Here is a 13,502-nt window from a genome sequence, read left to right as displayed (position 1 = left end):
GCCTGTATAAACGATTGGTGGTGGCAGCGACTAGGTTCTTATTGTTATTGCGGAGTTGGTAGTGACCGTACCGGGATATAAACATTTTTCTATGCATTGAAATCAGAGGTGTATGTACCATTCGGTCACTATGATTTCCCTAATAACTGGTCTAGTATTTGAAAAGGATGCGGCCTCGTCCATCACTCATCGCTCAATTGTGTATTTTCCCAGACAATTGGAGGCAGCAGAGTTCAATTCCCCTGACAAAAAGGTAACAGCAGATGGATCTGCGTGACCCCCCGGCTGTGTATCCTTGACAATTGCTGACGAGCAGGAGGATATTGAAGAGCATCAGTGATCTGGTTTGAGCAATCATTCCCATCACTGAAAACTTGCACTTTCCTTGCGAGGATTCTGTGCACAGTTTTGAGGATCAGACTTAGTGTTTTTTTTTACCGGGGACAATGCTGTACATGTAGCAGTTATACCCCTACTCCCTCTCTTGTTTTTCTGTCCTATCTCTGGTTTGGCAATTATGGCTGCAGTTGGGGAGGCCTGGTACAATTAGCAGACCAAAGAGGTTCTTGCTGCCAGCTGTACGATGAAACAGACTGATTCCACAAGCAAAATCAGGCAGCAAATGATTATGGAACTGTTGGAATTTGGCGCACAGCAAGTCCATCATCTAACTCTGAAGGGGAGGCCAGCCAAGGGATAGATGGCGATGCAAGCTACAGCAGCAACCAGGGTAGCGTGGACCCCTACCTACAGATGGTCTTATGACAACTCGATGCAGACGCTGCAGGGTGATGTTGCTAAGGATCCCCTTAAAGCAGCAAGTGCCAGTGCTAAGGGTGATAGGAGCAGGCACGGGGATGATCAAGTAGGTGGTCCTGTGTAGCTGACCTGGGTCATGACAGACTTATATGACCAGTGGTAGCTGACCCATGATTAGCACTGCTCCTGAGGTATTAGGGGAGGATCGGGAGAAGCATGGGGATCATAAAGAAGGTGGTCGCATGCAGCTGACCAGTTTCATGACAGACTGTGACATGGCCGGTGATAGATGCCCATGATTAGCACTGCTCCTAAGGTAACAAGGGAAGCAGAGAAAGTTGTGTCCACAGCCTGTCCAGATGGTGGAAAAGTGTGTCCCACAGCCGGTCAGGGTGAGGGAAAAGTGTTACCCACAGTCTGTGAAGAAGATGCCAAAGCGGAACACATAGCCTGTAAAGATGAGGGGAAAGTGGCATCCCTAGCCTGTCCAAATGGCGGGAAAGTGTGTCCCACAGCTGTCAGAGTGAAAGTAAAGCCTTAACCACAGCCAGTGAGTGGGTGAGAGAGTTGGGTCCCCAGTCTGTCAGGGTAGTGGGAAAGTAGTGGCCACAGCCTGTCAGGGGGATGGGAAAGAAGTATCCCCAGTCTGTCAGGTTGGTGAAAAGTAGGGTCTCCAGTCTGTCAGGATGGTGGGAAGATGTGTCCTACTGCCTGTAAGGGTGTTGGTTAAGTGTGTCCCACAGCCTGTCAGGGTGGTAGGAACGTAATATCCGCAGTCTGTCAGGGTAATGGGAAAGTGTTGTTATCCCCCGGAAAGATAGCCTACATAGCGGCTGTCACCTGCATTCAGAGTGTCCAGAACGCAGGTAACGTACTGCCTTCTGGACCCTCATCATCTAGTGGGATAACGGGACCAGTTACTGACCTCGAAAGGGTTGCTGTGAGGTTGGGGCCTTAGCGTCCCTTCTGGCTACATCTAGCCAGAAGTTTCAGAATTGAGAATTTCTGTGCCTGTCGCTGAACGGGAGTGAACTTCTTGTTCTGAGACATAACGAGACTCCATAGGATTCGATGGGCATCATTGGACATCACTATTGGATTACTGTAAGAATTTCTTGGGTTTATTTTTAATTCATAAATGGGTAAATGATGGATGTGGGGAAAGTCTTTATTCAAATAGTATTTTTTTCTGTGTGTTTATTTAATTTTACTACTAGGTTAGTAACTAGGGTGTCTGATTGACACCTCTCCATTACTAAACTCTGGGCGTGGTGTCAGCCAGTTGCTGACATCAACCCCAAAAACAATTACCCAGATAGCCAAAACACCAGGGCAATCTGTAATAGCGGACACTAAGTGCCAGAATTGGCGCATCAAATATGATGCGCCACATCTGGGGCCACTGCAGGCTGATATATGTAGATGGGAATGGCCCAATAACCATGGGAATTCCAAGCCTATTAATATAAGCCGGCAGCTGTCTGCTTTACATTAGCTGCTTATTAAAAATAGGGGGGCCCCACATAGTTTTCAGAGTTTTTTTATTTATTTATTACTAATAAATCAATAAAAAATACTAATAAATAAATAAATGTAAAAAATTTCAAGGGGTCTTCCCTACTTTTAATAACCAGCCTAGGGAGAGCAAAGAGCTGTGAGCTGGTCTTGTTATGCTCAGAAGGGGCCAATATCCATGGACCTTACTAGCTTTTTAATATCAGCCCGCAGCTGTCTGCCTTGCCTTTGCTGGTTAGTAAAATTGGGGGGACCCTAAAAAATAATGTGGGGGGGGGCCCCCTATTTTTTAATGACCAGCTAATGCAAAGCAGACAGCTGGGGGCTGACATTAATAAGCTGAGAAGGGCCATAGATATTGGCCCCTTCCCAGTCTAATATGACCAGCCCTCAGCCGCCCCAGAAATGACGCATCTTTTAGATGCGCCAATTTTGGTGCTTAGCCTCGGCTATTCTCAATTGATCTAGCGCGGTTGTAATCAGGGTAATGGGATAGTGTGGTTGATGTCAGCTGTATAATGTTCACTAACATGAAGCATATATGAGTACATTAAGTGTATATGAATACATTAAGATCAGAAGGACATGAAAAGAAAGCCTCTGTAATGTGTGGGAATGGAGAAAAAGTGCCATCTTATTAGATGGTAAGGTATGTATAGAAGAAACAGTTGCATGCATTATAAAATTTGAACCAAAAGGCACCATTTTTGAAAAAAAGTATACCACATCTTGTTATCAAACATATGAAATTAAATCATTGTATGAATTAGATATATGAAAGACAATATTACCCTACTCAAAATTATGAAGAAGAAAAAATATCTAAAAATAAAAATAATCAAGACACTGATGTAATCAACAACCTTAAACCAATGATGTAAACCAATGAAACTATAAACACAGGATGCCACCAGTATAGCTTACTCCCATGAGAACCATTCATCAAACAAATGATGGCTAAATGTCATGATTGATGTCACACCATTATGGGTGTGGCTGATTTCAGCATAATTACCAATCCTCCAATCCCATGTGATTATAGAACACAGCAATGTATGAAACAGTGTGTAAACACCATCAACGCATTTACCACTAATGGGCTGCTGGCAATGATGAGCGAGTGTGCTCGCAACTGCTCGGTACTCGCCCGAGCATCTCACTGCTCCAGATGCTCAACGAGTACTTACGGGATGTTCGGGCGGGAGCTCGAGTCCCCGTCCCACATGTTTGGCGCTGTTTTAACAGCGAATAAACATGCTGGGATTGCCTGCCACTCACTGTAATGCCATAGCCATGTTGGTTGTGGCATTACAGTTATTGGCTGGCCGCATAGCGTCATCGGGTCTATATCAGACCCGGTGACCCTATGCTCATCACAGTCTACCCGTCAGACAGGCAGAGTAGGGAGAGCTGCAGCTGAGTGTGGGAGAGAATTGGCGGTTTATTTAGTCAGGTATTACACAGCAATATACATATAAACTAATACTGCATATACTGTGACAAAGTCACTGGCAGAATACTGGAGGGGAGATCTCTGAGACTTTTTGCTTCTGTGATGTAAAACATGGAGATTTCTCCTGCACATTAGGTGCAGAGAGGCTTAATAGCCAGAGTTACAAGGGCATGCTTTACAGGTGGATAGATAAGTGCTTGGAGGGAAGCTATCCACCCTATTTCCACTCCAGGTCATGGTTTAGGGGCTATAAAAAGCCAGCCTTTTGACTCAGGAGGTGGTCAGTATCTGGAGGCCAGCTCCAGAGAGAGGAGTGTGTGTTTGTACTTGCTAACCCTGAACCGTGTGGTTTTTTCTAACCCGGAGTGACCGGACCTCGGCCGATGCAAGGACTTTGCTGGACTCTTTTCTTATTTTGTTTGCCATTAGGCCAGACGGTCTGTGTTTCTTTTCATGAATTTTACATTGTTTTATGCTGCTCAAATAAACCAACTGAAAGTTTAAAGAGACAGTGTTCTGTTTATACCTCAATGCATAGCCGAGTGAGTCGATCTATCACAGTTGGTGTTAGAAGTGCGGCAGTATTCCCAGCGAACATGTGTGACTGTTATAAGAGGCACTGCATCTCCTGGGTGAAGGCAGCCGTAAGCCAGTAAGTGACGCCGGACAAAATGGAGGACCTGCTTAAGCATTTGTTGCATTTGTTGCAGGCACAGCAGGCACAGCAAACGCAGCACCAGCAGAGCATGCAGAGCCAGCAGAGCATACAGGAGCAGCAGCAGGAGACAAATAAACTACAGATGCAACAGATCCAACAACAGAAGCAGTAGCAACAGCTACAAGACCAGTACCGACAACAGCAGGAGCAGCAACAAGACCAGTTCCATCAATAGCAGCAGTATCAACAAGACCAGTACAGACAGCAGCATCAGATTGAGCTACTTGCAGAGGCCATTCGTGGGAGGCAGGCAGCCCCTCCCCCAACTCCAGGTGATGGTGCTTGCGTCCGGAAAATGGTAAGACGAGCCATGCAAAAGGTGACTCCAGGGGAGGTTTTGTGATGACTACCGCTGGCTGAATGATGTGGAGACATTTCTGACCGTTTTTGAACATGTAGCAGAACGAGAGAGACTTCCACCAGAACATTGGGTGGAGGTTCTGGCTCCATATTTGTCGGGTGAACCCCAAAAGGCATATTATGACTACAGGATGCCAAGAATATGTCAAACTAAAGACAGAAATCCTGGCACGCCTGGGAGTGAATATGGCAATGAGAGCCCAACTAGTCCACCACTGGGCGTATGCTGGTGACAAACCCCCCCGGGGGCAGATGTTTGACCTGCTGCATCTCGTTCAGAAGTGGTTGCAGCCAGAGTCTTCCACTCCGGCCCAGATGGTCGAGCGGGTGGTGATTGATAGGTTCATACACTCCCTTCCTAAGTTGCCCAAGGCGATCCCCAGAACGCAGACGACCTCGTCGGCCTAGTAGAGAGGTACCAGGTCATTGAGAAATCCCTCGGGAAACTGGGGATACCCGAAACTGGGTGGCTTCACCACAGAAGGGGTTCATAGCCACAACTGGGGGGTGTTCCACTTCCTCTGAGGGTGCCACAAAGACTGCTGTGAGGTATATCATTTGTTGGCGCTGTCACAAACTGGACACGTAGCCGCCCGGTGTCATATGTCCCCTGATCCAATGGACTGCAGCCTAGGCAGACGGTGTTCATATTATGCTTATCCAGCCTGCAGTGAGGACGGTCAACCCGGCTAGGGGCCACAGGCGTGTACCATGTCCATTAATGGAGTAAGGGTGCTTGGACTATTGGACTCTGGGAGTCTGGTGACATTAATCAGTGCCACCCTTCACCACCAGCTGATCCCTACCAAAACTGTGGGCATCCACTGCATACATGGGGACGCCAAGAATTACCCAGTGGCCAGTGTGACAGTTGGAACAGACTGTGGCGCCCAATCCCACGAGGTCGGGGTGGTCAGGGACCTGATACATCCCATCATATTGGGGGCGATTTTCCCTTATTCTGGGACTTGTGGGGGAAGGGATCCAGACTGAGTCACGTGGACAAAACCCACGACCCAAGAGAAATACCCCGGTCGACATCGGAAGTAGATGAGTTCCCACTATGTGTCCTTGCAGGTGACGAGGACAAGACTGTGACTGAGGTGGCCGACCTCCCTGAATTAGAGGGGTCCGAAGAGAACTTTGGGTCAGTTCAAGTTCAGAACTTGACCTTGAAAGGGGTGTGGGACAATGTTACTGTTTGTAATGGTGTTGCTCCAGAGCCAGGGGCGGACACCAGGTACCCACACTTTGCGGTTCAGGGGGAGCTATTACACCGGGTAACTAAACGAAAGGTGAAGAGGTCAGGGAACAGCTGTTGGTTCCAGGGCCATACTGTCGGAGGGAATTGGACATGGCCCACTCACATATTCTGGGGGGACACCTAGGGGTTGAGAAAAACCAGGAGAGAATAATGAGGAGGTTCTATTGGCCAGGATGTTACCGGGAAATCTTAAACTATTGTAGGTCCTGCCCCACCTGCCAGATAACCGTACCCACCTCCCATTTTCGTAGTCCCTTAGTTCCACTACCGGTGATAGATGTTCCCTTTGAGAGAATTGCTTAGTCAAATCAGCCCGGGGCCACCAATACATTCTGGTGGTCATGGACTATGTGACCCAGTATCCAGAAGCAGTACCGCTAAGGAACTCATCAAGTAAGTGCATAGCCAGGGAACTTGTCCATATATTTGCCAGGACCGGTCTGCCAAAGGAGATGCTAACTGATCAAGGGACCCCGTTCAGGAGCAAGGTAATGAAGGTGCTGTGTAAGGTCCTCCAGATTACCCAGCTGCGAACTTCCGTTTACCATCCACAGACAGACGGTCTAGTAGAGCGCTTTAATAAAACCCTAAAAGCGATGCTCAAGAAGGTCGTAGAGAAGGATGGACGTGACAGGGACTACCTGCTGCCATTCCTGCTCTTCTCGATAAGGAAGGTTCCACAAGCCTCCACTGGCTTTTCCCCATTTGAATCAATGTATGGACGACATCCGCGAGGGCTCCTGGATATCGCTAAGGAAACCTGGGAAGCTGAGGTTACGTCACACAGGAGCATCATGGAACATGTCGTCCAGATGCAGAAGAGAATGGCGAAAATAATGCCTATCGTGAAGGCGCATCTCCTCCAGGTGCAGGAGGCCCAGGCAATGGTCTATAACCGATTGGTGAGGCTGAGGCAGTTCCAGCCTGGGGACCGTGTTTTGATCCTAATCCCTGCAGTTGAGAGCAAGTTCCTGGCCAAATGGCAAGGCCCGTACGAGGTGGTGATGTCGAGAACTACTACAGCGGAATCGTGACCTGTTCTCAGAGTTGCCGGAGCGTACTCAGGTGGTAGAGCATGACGTGCTAACAGAGCCTCATATATGAGTGAACCTGAAGCCCTACAGGATTCCTGAAGCATGCCAAGAGGTGATCTCAACCGAGGTGAAAAGAATACTAGACCTCGGGGTGATAGAGGAGTGGAAGAGTGGATGGTCGAGTCCCATCGTCCTCATGCCAAAACCCAACGTGGAGTGGAGGTTTGGTGATGACTACCGCTGGCTGAATGAAGTGTCCAAGTGTGACGCATACCCAATGCCCCGCGTCGACGAACTCATCGAGAGGCTTCGACCGGCGAGGTATATCACCACCCTCGACCTGACAAAGGGCTACTGGCAGATCCCCATGTCTCAGTCGGCCAAGGAGAAGATGACTTTCTCGACACTTGATGGGTGTTTTCAATACACTCGAATGCTGTTCTGACTGCAGGGGGCCCCAGCCACCTTCCAGAGGGTTATGGATTGGATCCTAGCACCACATAAGAAGTATGCCGCAGCCTACCCTGACGCATGTAGAAAAAGAAAAACAAAAAAGGAAGCATGGATTGAGTGGATCCTGATGTGCCAGTGAAAATAAAAATGGTAGCTGAGTAACTGCTAACCTGAGGAGGTTGTGCAACCCTGCGCAAACCCGGTGTGAAGCGTGGATGTCCGGGAACCAGTGCGCTGTCGAGCTGCTCTTCCTGGTACAGGTCACGTGACATCTAGGAGGCGTCGCCAGGAATGACACGTCGAAGGTCCTAACACCACGGATTAGCTGACTAACTCAGAGCTGCTCCTGCCGCGTACCCTCAGAGGGTATAGAATAAGGCAATGAAAGAAAAGCCGCAGTAAAGGGAGGACTAAGGTGAAGGGTTAAAATGGTGGAATCCATAGCTTTTAAATAAAGGTCCGTTAATTTTAACCCTTCACCTTAGCGCTCCGCTTTTCTTTCATTTCAACCTACCTTGACGACATTGTGATCTTTAGCCCAGACTGGGCTAATCATCTACCTAAGGTACAGGCGATTCTGGATGCTCTAAGGATGGCGGGATTTACAATAAATCCAAAAAAATGCACTGTTGGAAAGGAAGAAGCCAAGTACTTGGGATATGTCATCGGGAGAGGCGAGATAAAGCCACAAGTCAATAAAGTGGAGGCAATCCAGAACTGGCCGCAACCGCTCTCCAAAAAGCAAGTGAGAGCGTTCCTGGGAATGGTAGGTTATTACGAGCAGTTTATCCCAAATTTTGCCATGATGGCCACGCTACTCACGGATCTCCTCAAAGGCACCAGATCAACAATAGTGAAATGGACGGAGGAAACAGAGACGGCGCTACAAAAGTTGAAGCTAGCACTGTGTAAGCAGCCGGTCCTGGTCGCACCAGACAGATGCTTCAGAAGTTGGTCTAGGAGCCATACTCTCTCAAGAGAAAAATGGGGAAGAACATTCCATTCTCTATCTGAGCAGGAAGCTCTCATCCTGCGAGAAAAGCTATGCAATAGTGCAAAAAGAGTGTCTAGCCATAAAATGGGCCGTAGATACACTGAGATAGTACCTACTAGGCTGTAAGTTTAGACTGGTATCAGACCATGCCCCATTGAGATGGTTGAGATAAAAGAGAGGTAAAAATGCCTGGATAACTAGATGGTTTCTAGCACTACAATACTTTAATTTTCATGTAGAGCACATGCCCGGGAAACTACAAGGAAATGCTGATACCATCTCTAGAATTCCCTGTCTGGTGTCTGAAAGTGCCCAAACCCCTGGCTTTGGGCAGAGGGGGGGGGGGTATGTGACAAAGTCACTGGCAGAATACTGGAGGGGAGATCTCTTGAGACTTTTAGCTTCAGTGATGTAAAACATGGAGGTTTCTCCTGCACATTAGTTGCAGAGAGGGTTAATAGCCAGATTTACAAGGGCATGCTTTACTGGTGGATAGCTAAGTTCTTGGAGGGAAGCCGATGCAAGGACTTTGCTGGACTCTTTTCTTATTTTGTTTGCCGTTAGGCCAGATGGTCTGTGTTTCTTTCATGAACTTTACATTGGTTTATGCTGCTCAACTAAACCAACTGAAAATTTAAAGAGACAGTGTTCTGTTTATACCTCAATGCATAGCCGAGTGAGCCGATCTATCACAGTTGGTGTTAGAAGTGCGGGCAGCATTCCCAGCGAACACGTGTGACTGCTATAAGAGGCGCTGCAAGTCCTGGGTGAAGGCGGCCGAAAACCATCAAGTGACGCCGGACAAAATGGAGGACCTGCTTAAGCATTTGTTGCAGGCACAGCAGGCGCAGCAAACGCAGCACCAGCAGAGTATGCAAAGCATGCAGAACATACAGCAGCAGCAACGGGAGCATCAGCAGGAGACAACTAAACTACTGATGCAACAGATCCAACAACAGCAGCAGCAGCAACAGCTACAAGACCAGTACCGACAACAGCAGCAGCAGCAACAAGACCAGTTCCGTCAATAACAGCAGTATCAACAAGACCAGTACCAACAGCAGCAGCATATTGAGCTACTTGCAGAGGTCGTTCGTGGGAGGCCGGCAGCCCCTCCCCCAACTCCAGGTGATGGTGCATGCATCCAGAAAACGGTAAGACGAGCCATGCAAAAGATGACCCCAGGGGATGATGTGGAGGCATTTCTGACTGTTTCTGAATGGGTAGCAAAACGAGAGAGACTTCTACCAGAACATTGGCCAGAGGTTCCAGCTCCATATTTGTCGGGAGAACAAAGAGACAGTGTTCTGTTTATACCTCAATGCATAGCCGAGTGAGCCGATCTACCACAATATTTATAACTGGTGATAGCAGGAGTTAGGCAGGCAGAGTTTGTGGACACTGTATGCAGCAGAATAGGGTCCATTGCACGTTCTGTCTGCTGCTGTTACTGATATCCATAGCCCTAGATATCAGGGCTAATTTTTTTTTGCTCTTAATCCTGATTATTTGCTTAAAAAGCAATACAGTACACCATTTTACTGCTCCATTTGGTTGTTACCAGAATACAGCCAGACTTTTTTGATTTTATTAGCAATACTGTATTGTGGAAGCAGAAATACTTGTCCATCATCAGACGTGATCAGATATTACTGCGGTAATAATTGTGACATTTTTATGAGCATGTCAAATATTACACTCTAGTTAAAGTCTGCCAGTTGTGTGTTGTTCAACCTATTCACACTTAGTCGCTGACCAATACCATATCTCTGAAGCCACTGCCAAAAACCGTGGTCATCAGACGTGATCCCATATTAGGCTATGTGCCCACGATGCAGAAATGCTACGGATTTTTCCTGAGCATTTCTGCATCTCCCTGGCAGAAAAAACGCATGCGGATTTTACATGCGTTTTTTCAGCCAGGGACAAGCGTTTGTGAAGCGTTTAGATCATGCGATTTCGCATGCGGGTTGTCAAGTGCTTTCCAAGCGATTTTAGCTACACTTGGAAAGTGCTTCACAACTTGGTTACACTATATAAATCCATGCAACCGACATGGATTTTATATAGTGTGACCAAGTTAGTTAAAATAAAGAATAAAAATTGTAAAAAAAACAAAAAAAAAACATTATACTCACCGATGGCCCCTGGTCTCCTTATCCGATGCGTCTGGTCTCCCGGTGTTTCGCGGTGGTGTAAAAGGACCTTCCATGATGTCATTTAATCATGTGACAGGTCACGCGACCGCCGACGTCAGCGGTCACGTGACCCGTCACATGACTAAATGACATCATGGAAGGTCCTTTTAGACCATCGCGTGCTGCCGGGGAGCCAGGACGCATTGCTATGGAGACCGGTGGCTATCGGAAGGTAAGTATAATGTATTTTTTTATTTTAAATTCTTATTTTTTTACAGGTACTATGGTACCCGTGTCTGGATGAGAGTCTCCTCTTCTCCAGACCCGGGTACCATCCGCATATTGAATCGCTTAATATCCGCATGTGCAAATGTAGTCATGTGGATATAAAGCGATTCAATGCAAGTCAATGGCGGAAAAATTGCCGCGATTCCGCAAAATAATTGGTAGTGCTGCGGATTTTTCCGCAATGATAATCCGCAGCGGAAATTTCCGCAGCATATGCACAGCACATGCGGATTATCATTGGGAAACATAGCAGACCATCTACCAAGCGTTTTGTTAAGCATTTCTGCGGCGGAATTGCCGCTGCGGAAATGCTTAAAAAATGCATAGTGGGCACACAGCCTTACTGTGGTAATAATCATGACATTTTTTGGAGCGTGCCAACTATTACACTACAGTTAAAGTCTGACAGTTTTGTGTTGTTCAAACCTATTCAAACTTGGTCACTGACCAGTATCATACTAATAGGCAACTGCCTAAAACCGTGGTAATCTGACATAATCCCATATTACTGCAGTAATAATCGTGACATTTTTTGGAGTGTGCCAAATATTACACTCCAGTTAAAGTCTGCCAGTTGTGTATTGTTCAACCTATTCACACTTAGTCACTGACCAATACCATATCTCTAACGCCACTGCCAAAAACCATGGTCATCAGACGTGATCCCATATTACTGCAGTAATAATCGTCACATTTTTGGAGCATGCCAAATCTTACACTCCATTTAAAATGGTAAAGACACGTGTCAAGGGACGGGAAAGTGGATGTGATGGTGATGGTGCACGCAGAGGTTGAGCCCGTGGGCAAGATGAAACTGTGTCTGCTGAGGGAGCACTACAAACACCCTCATCACGTCGAACTACCTTCCTGTCCCTATTACTAGGGGGCCGCAGAACACCACTCTTGAAGACATAGCAGTGTGAAAAGGTTGTTGATTGGATAGCAGATAATGTTTCCAGTAAGTTTTCCACCTCCACCCTGTCTTCCACATGGTCCAGTCTCAGTAGCCGTGAGTCTGGACCACACATTCCTAACCCAGATCCTCCTTCCTCCCACCATGCCGAGTGCCCAGAGACAAGTGATCCCACATCTAGAAATGTGAACAGCTCTTCAGAGTGTCCATGTATAGATTCTGGCCTCTCGCTTAGACTGTTTCAAGCGGGGCAAGAGGAGATCGCATGTAGCGATGCCAAAATATTTGAGGACCCACGGTCACATGAAGGCGATGGTGGGAAAGTGCAATTACTGTTGTAAGAAGTGGATGATGATGAGACACAATTGCCAGCAAGTCAGGAGGAGGCCCAGGGTGCGTACGTGGAAGACAAGGTGGTGGATGATGAAGTCACTGACCCAACCTGGCAAGGTGACATGCATAGCGAGGATAGCAGAGGGAGAGTGATGCGTAGCACCACAACAGGCAGGAACAAAGAGTGGAGTGGCCACAGACACAAGGTGGGCAATTGTTCCCCAAAACACCAATACCAGGAAAGTCTGGCTTTTTATTAAAGACTGTCCAGTTAACCCCAAAATGGCTATTTGCAACATCTGCCAGGCCAGCATCAATAGGGGCAGCAAAACTACCAGCCTGACCACCACCAGCATGCTAGGCACATGACAGCAAAGTATGTGACTAGTTGGGCCGAACGCCAGGGTCCAGAAACAGTGTCTGCGGGTGACACCACTGCCTCTTCCCCTGTTCTACGTGCAAGCCAATCCCCTGTCCATGATGCAGGCAAATATGCCTCCCATCCTGCACCTGTCATTGCACACTTGCAACCACCATCAGCACCCACGTCCACATCCTTGTCCCAGCTCAGCGTTCAGTTGTCCCTAACCCAGTCATAGGAATGCAAACGTAAATACACTGTGTTCCAAATTATTATGCAAATAATATTTTCTCAGATTTTCCCATTACCTATATGAATTGCAGTCATTGTAATTTTCCAGTCAAATAACTATTAGAGTACAATTGAAAGGTTTTTGTACAAACTGCCTATGATAACAGTATATTTTAAAAAAAATAAAACACTCAAACTGCACTCAAAATGCATGTTCCAAATTATTATGCACAGCAGAGTTTTCAACCTTTTCATTTTAATAAAGAACAAAAAAATGGTCATTTTTGAAATTATAAGCATTAGCAGGTTATTACAAACTGAAATCAAACAGTTTTCAACTCAAAACTTTTTTCTAGGTGATGTTACATTTGCACATAGGACCCCTTGTTCGATAGGAGCTTCTGAACTCTCTCGTCCATTGAATTTGTCAGGTTTTGGATGGTTTCTGCTTCAATTGTTTTGCATGAGGACAGAATACCCTCCCAGAGCTGTTGCTTAGATGTGAACTGCCTCCCGCCATCATAGACACTCCTTTTGATGATGCTCCAGAGGTTCTCAATGGGGTTGAGGTCAGGGGAGCATGGGTGCCACACCATAAGTTTGTCCCCTTTTATGCCCATAGCAGCCAGAGATGCAGATGTGTTATGTGCAGCATGAGACGGTGCATTATCATGCATGAAAATGATCT

This window comes from Phyllobates terribilis, unplaced genomic scaffold (assembly GCF_046119375.1).
Source record: "Phyllobates terribilis strain yellow unplaced genomic scaffold, ASM4611937v1 Scaffold_1__5_contigs__length_1240528914, whole genome shotgun sequence".
Classification (NCBI taxonomy): domain Eukaryota; kingdom Metazoa; phylum Chordata; class Amphibia; order Anura; family Dendrobatidae; genus Phyllobates; species Phyllobates terribilis.
The sequence above is the reverse complement of the archived record's forward strand: the minus strand, read 5'-3'. Positions refer to the sequence as shown.